The sequence below is a fragment of the Dermacentor albipictus genome, chromosome 4 (genome assembly GCF_038994185.2).
Source record: "Dermacentor albipictus isolate Rhodes 1998 colony chromosome 4, USDA_Dalb.pri_finalv2, whole genome shotgun sequence".
Taxonomy (NCBI): Eukaryota; Metazoa; Arthropoda; class Arachnida; order Ixodida; family Ixodidae; genus Dermacentor; species Dermacentor albipictus.
The window spans coordinates 160,882,321-160,899,601 of NC_091824.1; the positions used below are offsets into that span (position 1 = coordinate 160,882,321).

A 17,281-nucleotide genomic window follows, 5' to 3' on the forward strand; every position below is an offset into this window, starting at 1 on the left:
TCAAAACAAAGCGCGTGTATCATATGTGAAAATTATTAACCGACAGGCAATTCAAGTTGCTAAATGATAGGTCGTGAAGGGTCTATTGACAGGGATGCTAAAATATTATGAAATAAAGCAGAACAGTGATAAATCGACAAACATGGCGATACCGCCAACACGTGTTGTGTTGTAATAACACTATTCACAACTATAACACGATAATCCACACAAACGTCTATTGGCATTCGTAAACAATGTCTCAGACTGACACACGACGAAAATGCGTGACAGAGACAGGAAGCCAAGCCAAGCTCTTGTTTCGCGAAGAACTATTGGCGGAATAGTATCTACAAATGCAGAAAAGGGAGGGAAGGGTTGCGCTTTTGTGCCACCATAGTCATAACTCAGATGGAACTAACAAAAGGTGAGGCTCCTAATTTGGCACCAAGAAACGCAAGCTCATAGTAACCGACAGAACTGACACTTTCTCAGCTCAAGTACACTCTAGCACTGGGTTGAAAAGGAAATTGTGTTTGACGCAATGATCGAGACGTCCATGGGCTGGGTAACAAGGTACCTGAGAAGCTTTGAAAGCAGTTTTTCTAGACCATTGCCAATAAAAGGTTTAGTAGCATTGTCCTCCCTGTCGTTGCCTGTTTCTGAAAAATCGACTTTTTTGTCCTTCCATATCAGGCTGAAGTGAAGGTCGCCTTTCACAGCAACAACCAATCAAAATGCAGCACACCATCATCATCCAAATTGTTACATAAATTGAACGAGTCGCCTGAATGTTTATGTTCACAAACTGAATCCAACATAACTTTCGCATCGAGGCGTTCCAGTTGCCTGTATAAATTCCAATGTTTCTTTTTTCGGTATTTTATACCGCAAGAAACAAATGCAAGAAAGAACTCTTTTTATTTTTCAGAATTCTCTGCTTTCCTTTTCCTTTTTTCTCGAGCATTTACATCTCGATTATCGGCTCATCATCGCATGCCTGCACCCGCAGCGTACTATGCGCGGGCCGCTCACTCTACTCGCCCTTTCACGTTATTTGAAGCATCACGACGATCGCTGGATAAATGATATCGCAATAATTGCAATAATTATATCGCAACGGCTGGGCAGCTAGAGCCAGCCCAGCCATGGTCACGTCTATACGAGCTATCCTATATAAAGGTTTAACAAATAAAATGTTTAAAAAGTGTAAATTTAGAGATCTCGGAAGAAATCTCAAATGTGGGCGATCGAAGTTATGCCAATGACAAAGTGTTGGCCGAGGGAAGGGGGGGAGGGGTGCCGCTTTGGGTTGCAATTCCTTATACTCTCAAGTAGATTTAAGCTCGAAAAAGATCAAAAGTAGTTCATATGAGGTCGTTTTCTTTATTTTCGTTGATGCAGCCTTGAAATATATTCCCTTTACAAGCACATATTTAGTGCCTTTTCGTTTGATATGATCCGTTCAACTGTAAGATATAGAAGACAAACTTCTACTTCGTCGAATCTCAAGGCACTTCAGACTCGTGCGCATTGCGAAGCATGGAAATCTGATAGAAAGTCGTAACTGTATTTCGCTGTTTAATTTACCTCCTATTTGTTCATTATCTCTTACACGCCTCAACGAGTGTCGATGAAAAGATACCTACTTACGAAGAGGAGAAAGTAAAGAAGTTACACACTAAAAAACAAATGTGCTGATAAAGAAAAGGTAACGAAAGCATATTTTTCCTTTAATGGTTTTTCTGATTCAACAAATTTCTAGAACTTTTCTGCCTCTCGTCCTCTTTTTGTTAACCAAGTTGTTTCAGGAGACGTGCGCCCATGCTTTTGTATATTCATGACACTGCGTGCACACCCAGGGATCCCATAAGCAATCGCTCATTGACTTGGTTCGAACATCGCGAAAATTTTCCCATGTAAAAGGAACTGAAACTCTCAGCTCGGTGAAACTGAAACACTCAAGGTTACCAGAGCGCTCTGCAGCGGTGCTAAGCGAAATCCATCGCATTAAGATGCATTCAGACATTATGTCCTGAGGTAATTTAAAAATTTTTAACTTGCCCAGCTCGGGGCCCCCGCTGAATCTCCTCAGGATCAAATAAAGTTCATTGCCTGTCTGTCTGTCTGTCTGCCCAACTTTAGAAGAATAAAGAAAATGAGCAAAGTGCACGTGGCTTCTCTCTGAAGCGGAAGTCCTCAGTAAAAAAAGAAATGGCCAGTTTCTTGGGCATCCACTAATCACGTAAAACAAATGTCTCTCCAGATTCTCTCCCACAACACATTAGTGACAGAGGAATACAAGGAAACGAACCAAATTAAAGCAGTAGTAAATGCACCATTAGCCTAAATCAGCATCCAAGTATGATTGTAGGCTTACATGTGCAATTATGTATGAAATACCTACCATTCATGATATACTTATATTAATATAAATAGCACATACTCCTACTCAGGAGGACACGAAGTAGCAACACAGTAACGCAGTAGTAACACAGCAATACAGTAGCACATACTCAGAAGGACACGAAGTAGCTTAATTCTCAAATAGTCGCAGAATAGCATGCTGTTAGAAGGGAGCGCGAGAGACCATAGAGAATGGAAGCATGGAGATAACGTTGAGAAATGTTGACTGTTGTGGTATGTAACATGCACTGCAGTAGTACCAATGCGGCAAACGGCTGTTTTGTTAGTACACCAAAAATCTGCCAGAAGAAACGACTATAAAAGTTAAACGTGGGGAGACAATAAGCTGACAGGCTGAGTTAGCTACCTTCTACCAGCTCCACTGAGAGCCGAACCTGCGGGGCTCCCAGATTTCACAAGTTGTGGCGTTTGAAATGCCTAGTGCAATTCGCAGGGTGCTTCTTTTCCATTTTTTAAAATTAATATGCATATAAGAACTTCGGAACCCTTAGTGACACCCGTACTCCTCTTCGCAGCTAAAGCAAAATTAAAATCTCAGTAAATCAGGGGAAAATACTAGTGACAGCTAAATTTCACTCACATTTCAGTAGTTTAGACCAGAAGTAATGGATGGCGTCGAAGAGGGAACAAAAGCGCTCGCAGACAGACACAATTTCGTAAACAAATACAAGTAAACAAAAAAAAGTCTGAACACACGTGTACACAAAACTTTACAGCTTTGTAGAAGAGATGCTGACATCATCTGTACATAGCTACAAAACAGAACGGATAGCTAAAGAGCTGTTTGTCAGAAATTACTATATGAAATACACGTGCAATCACAGTAATATTTAAATAATTTGAATAGTGAGTGCATGCACCAACAATTCCTTTGAGTAAGATTTTTGTATGCTACAAAACCGTTCTTAAAGACAAAGGTGCTATTGTTTGTAGCTCCTTTGTTGGCAATGAAATAAGTATGGTCATTTTCAGGGTTACCGGTTGATGGTCTAACGCCATTTATTCACCTCGCAGTATCGTGCCGTGGGCACTTGAGAAGGTGTTATTGGGAGCCTTCTTACAATCAGTGCTGTGTATCGATTTCCGTGGCTTTTTCCGCTAGCTACCACGTACTAACTGCATGGAACAGGAGCTGAATGTCATTTCAACGTAATGGTTCACAATTTCATTCGTTGTACGTTCGCCTTCGGGGCAATGTAAGGAATAAAAGAACATGACCCATAAAGAGGCAGACGATACCTTTTAGGATTGCTTTAGTTGATACATTTCGTTCCAATGAAAGTTTTGGCTACGCAGTCTATTAGCATAAGAATAAGAAATAAAACAGCAGAGCTGAGGCACACCAAAGTCGTGTATTCGGAGTGCACGACAGCACCGCAAACTCACCGCTGTAGCTTAATAGCTATAGGGTTGCGATGCTTAAGTCCAGGTCACAGGTTCGACTCCGGTGAAGGCGCACGTATTTTGAGGAGAGAGAAAAGCTTGCGTACTTATATCTAGGTGCGCATTACAAAACCCCACGTGCTCTAAGCTCATCCGGAATATTCCACTACGGCGTGCCTCATGATCAGACTCTGGTTTTTGTACATAAATCCCCAGAATTATATTTACTCCAATTTTCTTGCAGCGAAAGGTAGTTCAGTGTTATTTGTTCCATCTTAATAGTTCAGCGTTGCATTCTTCTAATACCTTATAGCCATATTCTCAGTGTAAGGAGTGCAATATAGCAACAATAACACGACAGAGTATGCTATTTGACTCAGTTATTACGCTTCGTTTCTATATAAATTTCGGGTATACAGTCAGAATTGACAATAAGAACCAAAACCCACAACTACAATAGAACCCTTACACTAAAATTGTTCGTAAGACCAAACTACAGGCCATCTTGTTGATTGACATGGTGTTAACCAAGGCGCACGCAGCGAACGAAGAATACGCTCTAAAGAATTCCATGCTTAATCTCACGCTAAACTGCAAGTTTAGGCGTGGACGCGCTTGTAAATGATGCGTGGATGACGTCTCAAGCAACACGGGACCGAAGATATGCGTCACATTCCTTCATATAAGCGTGAGGACAAGACCGCGTGCCATGGTTCGGTTTTGTGCGAGTGTGAGCAAGCCGCGCACTCGTGAGAAACGCAAATCACATGCTAAACCTCCCTCGGAGCGCTCGCGCGGGAGCTTTTCATCACGCAAATCTGAATAGGGGATCCATGATACATCACACCATCTGCGCCGAGCGTGCGAGAACAACGCTCTGCGCCTTCTCACTGCCCTGCGGGGAATACGAAACTTTCCTTGGGGAGGTTGAAGGAGACCGTGGTGTTTTGAAGGCTACGGTCGGCCATTTTTGGTGTCAATTTTTCCGACGGACTGCCATGATCTACGTTCGTTCGTTGCAGTACATCAGCCTCCGGTCTAGTGGTAAGACTTGGTGTGCATCGTGATGTTCCCTTCTACAAACATTCATGGTGTACAATGCAGATGGTGCATGCATACGTTGTGCACTGTGCCGAGTGTATAAGAGCTTACGAGAAAAAATACACCGCAGCCTGACCACTCCAGGGCAGCATTTCTCTATGGATAATGGATATGTTGCGGTCCTTCTCCTGCCATTCATGGATGATTGAAATATATAGGTAAGAACATTAGTTGTGATTCGCTTTTATTAAATGGCGGCTAACCGCGTATTTCTAAAATGATTTGCGGTATGTGCTTGTATGATGTGTTGTGTAGAACATGACGTAGTGGTGCACTTATTGGAAAGTGAGAACCATTTACGTGAGCAGCAGTCTTGATCTAAACATGGAGGGGTCAGCCTCGTGCTTTTTTAAGAAGCTTGAAAGCCGGAGTGTTGAATTCCTCTGAATTGTTCAGTTTATTGTGCTGAAGTACCAAGTTCCCAGAATTCATTTGTTTTTATGTTATATTCGCCAGCTCACCGTTGTCTCTGCCTGCTGCCATTTCGCCTCGGGTAAGGGTGGTGAGCTTTGAGTTGCCACTTCTTCTCATGATTTAGATCTGTGTTGGAGGCGCATCAATGTGGTATGCCGTGTACGCTGCGTAGTTGTCGCGGATGCCTCTCATAGCAAACCGCTGCCAATAAAATAAAGATTTGTAATTTTGTCAGCTATCTGTCGACTGACAGTAACGTGCATCTAAGAAGCGCCGCATGCGAGGTTGCAACCACATGTGGTACTTGATTTGCAACCTAAATTGCACTCTGAATTAGGATATCTATCTAGCATAGCTCCACATATTTTACATTTTGGGTTTTAAAGGGAGGAAGTGGGACTATGTTCAATGAACATGAATATACTCTGCCCCTCGCAGATCTTCATTTCCAGCTGCAAACCCATCTATACCCGCAGTGAGAGTTCACATTTGATAAGTCAAAATTGTCAAAATTTGTCAATTTTCCATTTCAATTGGGCTGGCAATCAGGCGTAACTACAGTTTTCTTGCTAATTTTTGACTAGGTATTAAAAGCTTTCATCGAATGCGTTGCCAGTTGCGCTCGAGTTTTGCAATTTTATATTTATTGAGAGCATGATGAAATAAAATCAATTACAGCTACGTCTCTTACTGAAATATGTTTTGCACTGTGTTCCCTTGTTTTTTATGTTACATTTGAAAGCAAACTATGACTTGGAGGTAGGATCGATGAAAATGAACAAACATTGAAAAAGTTCCTTCTGATCATATCTAAAGTACTGATATTTTCTGAGCCTTCATACGTTATTTAGAAGCGTGGTTGTGACCCATGCTTGCAACACATGCCCTCAATACTGCGGTGAGTTGACCCTCTTTTCCATATCGCTTATTTCTAAAAACTTCTGAACTGCAGCATTTCAGGAGTACTCAATAGGAGACATTTCAGAAGTAGTGCAATCAGTGTTGAAGCAGTGAAAAAGCAAGTGGTCTTACCACATTTTGTCTAAAAGGAATATGTTTTCAACTCTAAGGTATCATACTTTAGGTATTAAGAGATACTCTTTTTTCAGGTAGCGCGAAGTGGCCTTATAAAACCTTGCATTGTCGGGAGGCAATCAAGGCTCCTCATCTGTGGCTGTGAGGAGGAAATCATTGAGACAAATGACGACACATCCCTAGAAGAGGCGCTAGTGATGTGCCTATGCCTTTATTGTATGTAATATATAACTTATCTGGCAGTGTAAGACCAGTTTTTGTGCAAACAACTACAAAGCCAAGAACAAGTAAAGAAATATCATGGGCGCAAACAAGATTAAAGGATTTGTTCACTGCATTGCTCATTTAAATCAAGCTCATATGAATACTTACGCTCTCTCAGCGATCTCAAAATGCTTTAACTCTAAGTTTTGTTTTTAAACATCAGCGTTTCATTGTATCACATTTCCTGGGAAACAATATTATCAATAAAAGATTTAATCCAGGAAGAAATATGTGTGTCATATCTTTTGCTGCATAAAAAATTCGCCTTTCTTAGAGAATGCAGCCAGTGAAAAAGAATTTGGTTAGGTATTTCGGTCCAACAATTGGAGAAAGAGTGCAATAGATTGATTATTTTAATGCAGGAAATTCCGTCTTGACGTCCCTATCCTGCACATGGCTTGTTATCTTCGAACGCGGGTGCCGCAGAGCACGATGCAAGGAGATACGTCTTGTTTACGTTTGGCATTCTTTGGCGTCGTTGAAATATGCCAGGGCTTACGAAAGCCCCTTCTTAGTGGATAAGTTTCAGTGTCACCGGCGGGAGTGTCTTGCGCCATCTCACTGCGGTATACACAGCTTCTACTTCGCCGGCATGCTGCCACTGTGATAGCGTCTTGGTCCGCCCCAGTCTGCGCCGGCGAAGCAGAAGTTAAAGAGGACTGCGAAACGCTTGGTGAGCGAATGTCGCTTCAGAGAAGCGGCCCAAGTGCCCAAACCGGCAAGGGCCAGAGTGTCTTCGTAGATTCAACGCATGTAGAAAAGGGGCGAGGAGGGATGGGGCATGCTCCTCACCTCATCCCCTTGCTCCCTAGGGCAGCCTCTCTAAGTGTGGAGATTCGTAATGCCATAATAACCGCGAGAACAGGGGTTCTTATCACACGTGCTAGCGTGAAGAGGGGACTGCTGATCACTCTTAGCAGGCGTGATCGGTAAGCGCGGAGAAATATGAGATATCACGCTTAGATTAAGCGTGCAAACGCACGCTTAGAGAAGCGTGGACTTCTTTAAGGTGTACCGTGTACGAACAAAATACCTCTTGAATTATATCCCACTATTAAGAGAGCACAGGTACGTCACAAAAGAGTACCGTATAAGAAGTTCATGAAGAGGTGAGGGGTGGAAGAGAGTGAGTGGAGGATAGCAGCCTACTCCTCCAAATAGTTTATGCAATACAATATGTGCACATCATTGGCGCGGAGGCGTCCAAGCATTTGCGCAAAGAGCGTTTTCCCGTACCTCCTCCAATTGCACGCAGCAAATATGCAAATTTTCAAACACTTTTCCAGGTTTCTGAGCACCAAAGAGAGGGGAACTCGAGTGTCTTTGCATAGATTAGAAACCTGGATTCAGTGTAGCTGAGTGGAAGTGAACTCGAGCGGTAAATTGCTTTGGAAGGATTTTATTCAAGCTTCGCGGCAAGCCACTAAGGCTAGCTTAGTGCTTTGCGTCTTCCTCGCAAGGTCTGCGTCCACGATAACGCACCGTAGACAAGATCCTCACTAATAGCTTAAGGCGAAAACCATCTAAGAACCATCTTTTTTCCCCTTAACGTTTACCACCTGCCCTGCTGCTGCCATTGTAAACGGAACTTGGGGCCAGTCAAGCTGCTTCTCCGCAGCCTTTTTCCCCTTGTTTTTCCGCCACAACCATGTACCTCCTTGCTTGTGGAAACAAATAAATAAAAAAGAAGTCTTTCGTGTGCTGCTGACTTTGTTTAAGTACAATTTGCCTATGCTTACTGATGTTTCGCTCGTCTGAGTATTGTGCAACGAAGTTGCCCTAATATTTCTTTAGTTATACTGTATAGCTAAGAATGAAGCAAATACAATGAACACGTTGCAGTCTAGGTTAGGCGCAGCTGTATAAAGCGGGTAAATAAATGCTCTAGGAATCAATGTGGCACGTACATTCGTTTTTATTTTCAAACTATGGAAAATTTGCTTTCATGCAATGTTGATGTTGACGCACTAGCCATTCTTTAACGAAAATTCCCGTGGGTGCTCTCATCGACAGTGATGCCGGGAGGACGAAGATGATGTATGATGTTTGTGAGGAGAGTATTGGTGAGGGGGTGTATGTCCAAAAACGAAAGCTATTTCTTTTAAAACAGACGTACTCAGATGGTGCGTATCAGAGAGCGGCATCTGATGTAAGCGACCGTTAGCATATATACAATGTTGGCGGCTATGTGGTGAGATTGATAGGCTGCACATTTATGCAATGAACAAAACAGAAAAAAAATACACAAGTAGGCTCATAGGGACACGGAGGAGCATTAGGCACCGTCTTCGCGACACACCACAAACATAGGATTCACTAGATGTCCTAGCCTTCTTTACACAATACAGCTGGTATACTTCACTGAATATAACAAGCGCATTACTGGCCCTTTTATTACCGCGTAGTTCTATGACGCATCAAGCAGTCATACACCAATTTACTTTTTTTTAACGAAGGTAGCAGAATCTTGAAAGATGAAAGGCATGAGCTACTTCAATGTTTACATTTGATATAAACGAAATCCTAAATTTAACACATCGCATGCAGAACGCGTATGCGATGTGTAATATACAGCGGGTTTCCAATTTCTGTGTATATAAGTGCTGCAAAGCATACACGTTTTTTCAAAGCTTACTCGCAAAGCCTGGATTTTCCTGTGCCTGTACCAACAGCACTCCTCGAATGCCCCACATATATCGACGGACAATGTTCCTTATACACCGGTAATTGCTAATGATTTTCATGCTTAGTAATTCGTTGCTTTTAAGGTGAAGAACTTTCATTGGCTGTTTCGTCTATTTTGTGGTGGTCGGCGGTCGATCTGGTAATTGGTCGGACTTTCCCTGCTTATGAAATGGGTGCGTGCACTCGCATAACCGAGTGGAAGGGAGTGAGCACATTTACACGCATGCATTGTCAAGCGAAAGCTGTCGTGCGTCTGAAATTTTATATGCTGTGGTAGCGCGCTCGGGAAGAACCTACTTGGGAGGCTTGGGAGACCCTACTGCGCTCCGAGGACCCGGCCAAGCAAGCCATCGCCACAGGCCGGGCTGCAAGCGTCATGAGCCTCCGGGACATGGACGTTTGAGTGCAGTGGGGCCGTGCGGGGGCCCAAGGACCTGCGTGTCCGCAACGCCCCTGTGTGCAATAAAGTTATCACCACCACCTCTTCTCCCACCACCCTCTACCCCTGTTGTGGTTAGGCAGAAGGGGATGGTCGTCGCCTTCAACCCCGGTGGTCACACCGCTGGGGACAACACACATGTATGATGGACCAGCTTAATATATATATAGCCACCTACACTATCCCTATGCATACAAGCTCTGTTCTAAAAATTGTTTAGTACGTTTCAAAAAAGAAATGTTTTGGCGAACATTAAGATAAATCAATGCGATCATCTTTTATATACTCACGCTTGACACAATGAACAAGTTCCCTTTACTTTTTTAATAATGAAAGCACCATTTGAAGTCCTCTTCTGTTAGCTGCTTCGAAACGTTGATCATCACATTTTAATTCGCGTGCACATGACATGACAGTTAAAAAACACGATCAATGTTAAGGATTTTTGCTTTTGTTTTTTCGTGCTTTTTATTGACTTCGCGCATCCTTCATTTTTAACTACTTTTTCCAGTCTTCAGCTTGGCGTCTTTTTATATATATATATATATATATATATATATATATATATATATATATATATATATATATATATATTCCGTTGCTGGTGATGAGCCTGTGCAAGACTTTACCGCCCTCATCTGACATGTTCCAATCAAAGCAAAATTATTTACATCACCACTATTACTGAGGGGCCAGAAGTTCTTTTGGCGTCATCTTGGCGCAAATCTTCATTTCATAATTTCCTGTGATGATTTGGTAAATGGACAACGTTCCCAGCCCAACTCTTTCTCGATGCTACCCTAAAAGTCATTCGGAGGTCGCGGAACACAAGAGACAGCCTACAGTCGATATTTTCATCTTCGAATGAGGTGCATCCATCTTGCATCACCATTAAAGGTCTTGAAGGCCTTCCCGAAAACGGTGGACAAACCTGAATGCATTTCCTTCACTTGGGGCACCGTTAATATTGGCATTTTTCAAACTTTGAGAAATTTCGCAGCATTCTTGCCAATGTAAAAATAAATTTCATAGTAATACTTTGATTTGACAGCTGGTCGATCATCATTTCGACAAGCGCTAAAAGTTGATTGCATAAAAAGTACACAAATAAAATTGGACCGTGTGACACAGCAGTCCTCTTCGTACCAAAGGTCAACTGGGTCACTTAAAGGGAGAGAATAAGAGCGCGGGGCCGCTACACTCTCTCCTACTTTATTGCTTATTCAATGCCTAAACATTAAGGACAGACCTCGTATGCGCTGCTTAACGGCTCTGGAGCCAAATTCAAGAAGCTTTTCGTTCGTTTTATTCGCCGTTGGCTTGCTTCCCTCACTAATATTATGTTATTATGTCGGGCATCGAAACTGACTAGAATTATGAACAATTCAAGAGTTTTTGTGAATATGGTTCGTGTTTTCTATGGAGCCACGCAATAAAACAAGAAATGCTACCTGAAAGTTTTAGTGTAACAAATATGCCTTCAAGCTCATTATAGCTTTCTTAAAGCAAGCAACTTTTGCGGGGTTCTGCTATACACTCAAATTGACAGTCAACGTCGATGATTTCTGCAAAAATTTCAATGCTCAACCACAAGACTGTCCGCGTCTTCGAGCGCCCGTACAGTGGCCTCGTTCATCTCATTAGGTACCATTATACTTCCGTCACTGTATAGGGGAGATACAGCTGAAAACGGAATTTATCCTGCTTAGTGAGTCAAAGTCCTAAGCTTACTGCAGTATAGCCACCCTCGAGCAGATCATCATGACAGCCACATGCGTGACAACGAACGCTAAATGAATCTCTCGAATAAACACACGGTTGTCGTATCAATTAGTCTAGATGTGCCGCAAACACGGCGAAAAAATGTTCCGTATTCCTTTGATAGTTGATGTGTTTGACAAACAAGGCAGGCTTTGATGTGGGTACTGGCATCAATCTTCAGCCACGACGAGAAGTTGAACAGGCTTATACGCGACGACTTAATTACGTAGGGTAAGCTCTAACGATCACTGCAAATTAATTAGCGTCCAGAGAGAAAATAATGGTAGGGCTCCACAAAGTTATCCTGCATTTAGGTTTTCCGATCAACTGCAAACTAATTAGCACCAGGTTTAGAAAAACGTGCAATAGGCGTCGAAGTTAATTGTAGGTTAATGATTACAATTTTCGATGTAAATATGCAACTCATTGTCTAATGTGTAGTGCTTGGGTCTGTATTCTGTTTGCCTTCACATCCCTTTGTAAAATATCGCTATCTGCACTGCTCAGCTCAGACCCGCATCCCCAACCCCGGTTCGTCCACATGGCCGAAGACGCCGCCAAAGCGCACGGCCTGCCCGCCGTCTGAGAACGGGCCCTCCCGTGCTCCTCCTCCCGAAACCCCATCTCGGACAAAATAAAGTTTGCTGCTACTACTACTAAAGAGGAATTTTCAATTTGTGAACCAGTTTCCAAAATGACGCGATAAGCACAAAGAAATGGTAAAGATACCCTAGATACACACTAAGCAACGGAACTGCGTCAATATTTATATCAGTTAGAAATATCAACGATAATAATAGGTAGTGTCGCAATATTACGTGTGTTAATCTTTTTCGAGAGCACAACTACCAAAGTGCACTTTGAATGCCAAGAGATTATTATTATTATTATTATTATTATTATTATTATTATTATTATTATTATTATTATTAACAACTATATGGGCACTTCCCGCACATTTCAGCCGTCACCGTAATGTTGCGTATTAAGTCCAAGGGCGATAGTGCCGTATGCTACATGGGAGTGAAAGCGCGTAACCTTCAGCCGACGAACGCCACACAATCTAACGCGTGCAAAGGAGGAAAGCAGTGAGGAAGCGCGCCGTCTTCCGTCGCGCGCAAGGCATGGGAAGAAGGGAGGGAGGGTAGGGGAGTTCTACTCCAGAAGGCTGATGCGTATGGCGCGGCCACGCGGGCCCTATCTTTAAAGGAATCTGCAATGTCGGCTGAGTGCGCAGAGTGCTGATAAATTTGTGTGCGCAGTGTTCTCGCCGCTTAGTGCGCGTTGAAGCGAGAAGAAACACGAAGGTCAATCTGCTCAATGCACTCTTTCTCACGCCAGCATTTTGACAGCGAGTGTGCGTGGTCATCTAGTAAAATGTGCTCATGTTTGCTTGTGTGTGCGTGACACCGTGCTTGTTAATTTAATAAGTAAGCGAATGTTTACGAGTTCTAACGGCCGACAAGACCCCTAATCTTACTCTGTATAGCTGTCTACTAATTCGCTAACGCACTCGATGCTTCGCCTTAGTTATTATTATCATTATAATAATTTTGATTGTTATTATTAATGTTATTATTATTCATGTTAATACAAATATCATAAAGAGAGAAAGAAAACTTGGAGGACGTTTAAGCTTCACCTTCAAGAGTGCAAAGCGACAGCGCTCTCGCACCCCGTTCGCACCGCCCACTCACAACGATCTACGTGAGCCAAATGTCGTGATTGGCACGGAAGCCATCATGGCGCGTCGTATATGGCGTATATATATATATATATATATATATATATATATATATATATATATATATATATATATATATATATATATATAAATAGGGGGTTTCTTCAAAGCTCAGCACGACGAACCTTTTGGAAGTAAGACATGTTTACCTAACGTTTTTGGCTTGTGGACCAGCCTTCCTCAGAGTAACGTACCTTATTATACTCTGCTGAAAGCTGGAAGGCTTATAGGGAAATAGCAAGCTTTCCCCTGCCTCCTTTTTCGTTTGTGTGTACATATCGCCTATCAACGGATTAAGGCGCTCTGAACAAACAATACCCAGGAATCTCTGAAATCGCAATGAAGTAGGGCGCATGCGCACAAATGTGGTTCCGCGGATTCGCATTCTGACTTGCATACGTGATGCTATTGAGCACAGGCTTCATCGCACCACCGGCACGTTTGCAAGCGCTCTGCTAAGCCTCCTTGGTTCGCTGTGAGACAGATCCGTATGAAAGGAAGAAATGGATGGCGCCATACTCCCTAGGAGCGACGCTGTCATCGGGTTCGTTCAAGGGTATTCTTTCCCTAACGGAATTCCATCGGTGCCAGAGACCATGAAAAGGAGCAAGCAGACAAACGAAAAAGAAAGACCGTTGTGCTTAGCATGCCGGCGAACTGAGAACGCACGCGTTCTGCTCTTCGCAATTTTCCTTCAAGGATCGATACGGGCACCGGTGAGTGATGTTCCCTCAAAAACGGCTGGGCAGGTTGGTGTCCTCAGCCTTTGTCGTTCACTGCGAGCGCCTTTGGGCCTGAATGCTCCCGTTTCTTTCCATGAACGAATCTTTGACCATCGAACAAAACTCAGAAAGAAGATGAGCGTTAAAAGAGCAGCGCTATACGTGAAAAAGAAAGTGCAGGAAACTCAAGCTAAGAGTTAAGAGTTAAGAGAAAAACCAACGCAAGCTTTCTTGTTTTTTTTTCTTGAGTCCTGCTGCCTATTTTTGTGGTTTCTGGGTGCGAGCATTGCTACGCATTTAAAATGCAATCCTAGGCTGACTGCAAATTCTAGGACGATCTCTGCGATGATTGTACCTTAGACATTGAGAATATCACATCGCTGACATTAAACAAAAGTGCTCATATTCCACTATGAAAGGAGCTAAATATTTATTCCAATAACTTTAGAAAGCGGCAAAAGGAAAGCTATAGATGTTTCATGCCACTTTCAGTGAGAGATAGACTATAAAATGAGGTGACATCCGAGTAGATACTGCGCTGTAGGCATTACAAGCGGCAGCTCTGCAAGTCTAACGCTGGCACTATGAACGGACACTTACTTCGGCTATTCTACTCACTCAGGCAAGCAGGCAAATGATACCCTGCCCTTCCTAAAGTATATAATTTAAACCTGCACTTTATTATGAAAATACTTAATATTGATTCTTTCCAGTCGTCTAATGCACTTTTAGACACCTTATTATTGTCAGACACCAGGCATTACCATGACTTAGTTCTAAGCCCTTGCTTTTTAATAAGCTTAGCTGGAGCTTTGACGCTGTATTAGTGGAGCTCGATGCACTTTCAGTTTTGCCCCTAGGGACCACTTTTGCGGACGCCTTAGCTAAGAACTGAGTCGGAAATGTATTGTAATGTGCCTTTCATTGCATTTTACAATTCTGTAAGGCAGGCTGCGTGGTCCCGAGCTGAGAGTTCTTGATCGTGCCACTACGCACAAGTGGTCTTCGCTCGCTCGTCCAAACGCCAATATATAATGAAATGGTACTCGGTTTATGCTTGGTATTAGAGTTCGAGAAATGGCCTTGCGGTTTCCGATCAAAAATACCGTGAATGAATAAGAGCACCATGGACCAAAACTGAAACTTGCAATAAAGTCATATTAAGAAACTCAGAAAAGTGCGACAAATGAATGGGAACATGTGAAAGCATATCAACTTAGGAAGAATTTAGGCAACATTGCCTACTATATTGAAACTTAGACGGGGCTACTCTGACTATGTGCACACACATCTCAGACATATTAAATCGAATAAAGCGTATGAGCAGGAGCAGATCAGCCTACGGATGTTCGAGATTATCACTTTTTTTAGTTTGAAACATTATTTAGAAATTTACGGCTGCGGGCGTTGTTCTCTTTCGCAGCTTCCACAAATTGAACAAGCTGGCTTGAGTTTAAAAAGGCTACATTCCGCTGGTGGAATTGCAGCGAACCTAGCATATGCAGGGACGCCGAAAAGGTGTAAGAATGTTTGCCTCAAAACTTGGAAATGGTGCATAATTAAGACCGTGAAAGAAATTTAAGCGGTCATTATCATACACATTGGCCAAAGCCAATGTTAATGCGACATTCATTTCACAAGTCATATTAAATTAGGTTTCATCTATCTACTTGCGTTTCATTTGGTGTTTCCCTACAAAAGAGCACACAATTTTGCGTTTACCTCTACAGTGCTTGCACAAGTATACGACTTTGAGGGGTATGACTGCTTGATATTTTTCTCCGATTTATCTTATTGATGTCGCGTCGTTATGTGGGGCTGTTCTTTTGTACCGAAAATAAAGTGTGGCACACGACAGAACGGGCCGCGTGAACTAATGGCTTGTGGCTGCTCTTCATTGCATGTGCCACCCGCCACCTTTGTTGATGGCACTGGAAGTGCCGGAGGCTTCGGTTAGGCAGGTCAGCGAAATCCTTATAAGAGGCGGGAGAATTTTAAGACGGAATAAATTGTAGGTGCAGGCGTAAAGAAATCAAACGTGACTTCTGCCTCGCGCACCTTAGCAGAGTGGCTTCAAACCACACAGTGGATTTCCTGCTACTATAAAAGTGACCTATGTTACGAACAAAGTAATGCAACAATTGACAGGCCAGAAATGTAGCCCGTTCCTGGCATGACCGATCTCACAATAGCGTGCCAGGGCTCGGGAGAGCTCGGTTCATGCAGCCCTGGTTAACACTACGCCAAACTGATGCGCAGAACTTACAGGCGACAAACTGTAGACACTGTAGACAATTAGGGGCTGTTGTTTAGCCGCTACAGACGATGCCGGCTTTTTTGCTCAAAGGGCCATTTGATGCTTTCACACAGAAATAAAGCACCTTTGCCTCGTAAGTTGCTCAAAGTGTTGTATGCCCCTAAACTATGTATCGGCTGTAGCAAAGACAAGGATATTCTTAGAAGTACGTGCAAATGGAAGAAAAAGGATAAGACAGACTAGTTGCGCAGTGGCGTTAACCCGTTTCCTACAGCCTCCCGATCATAGTGGACTCTTCGGTACTGTATAACTCGCAATCGGCTAAGACAAAGCCGAAGACGGTGAGCTAGATTAATGCATTGTTTGCAAGGTAACTTATAGCCCAACCGAAGATCTGGCACCACCACTAACGGAACCCTTGTGGCTATGAAAGTGGCGCATGTGCTCCTCATTTGAAATCAAAGGCAGTGGCGGCAGCGTGGACGTCGCACCGGGCCGTCATGCTCCAGCAAAGCGTGTCGTTCCTCATTTCGTGAATCATTAGGCAATACGCGTAAGGCTGCTGCAACATTTGTCGTCCATTCGTTCTCCCTCACCTTTGCCGTATCTGCATGAGCTGTCTTGTAGGTACGGTGCAGCATTACACATGCGGGATGGTAGCATCAGGACTTAAGCATCCTCGCATAAACATTGTGTGCCTTCATGTCCTACAAACGGGACAGCGAGGGCAAGTGCGCGTAGTTTAGCAGTCTAGCGTTGCATACATTTCCTGCCCTTTTGTCGCATCTCACATTATCCTCCGTCACCTTATTAAATGAATTGAAAGACAAAAGTTCACATCGACATTTACAACTGCTTTCATCCAGCGTCAATGGAACATGTCGATCACCGCTCAACCTTCTTGCGTTATCACATTGCCCGTCATCCCTTTCCTTTGTCATTGTTCATTTTCTGTGTTGCAATATGCAATATGCCATAGTGCCATTACTTCTCAGTTTGTGTTGCATATCTACTCCAACTACAGCCCTATCAGCTAACGTCAATATACAACATCGTATAATCGAGTATGA

General features: G+C 43.0%; 1 protein-coding gene and 1 long non-coding RNA gene across 10 annotated transcripts in view; one reads left to right on the forward strand and one right to left on the reverse strand.

Annotated features, from left to right (window-relative positions):
• LOC135899990 (neprilysin-1-like) overlaps positions 1 to 17,281 on the reverse strand; it is a 702,442-nt gene that overhangs the window by 294,260 nt on the left and 390,901 nt on the right. The window lies entirely within an intron of this gene.
• LOC135899992 (uncharacterized) lies at positions 4,697 to 6,759 on the forward strand. The gene is made up of 3 exons (XR_010563764.1): positions 4,697 to 5,048; positions 5,347 to 5,383; positions 6,414 to 6,759. It is a non-coding gene; the product is annotated as an uncharacterized lncRNA (long non-coding RNA).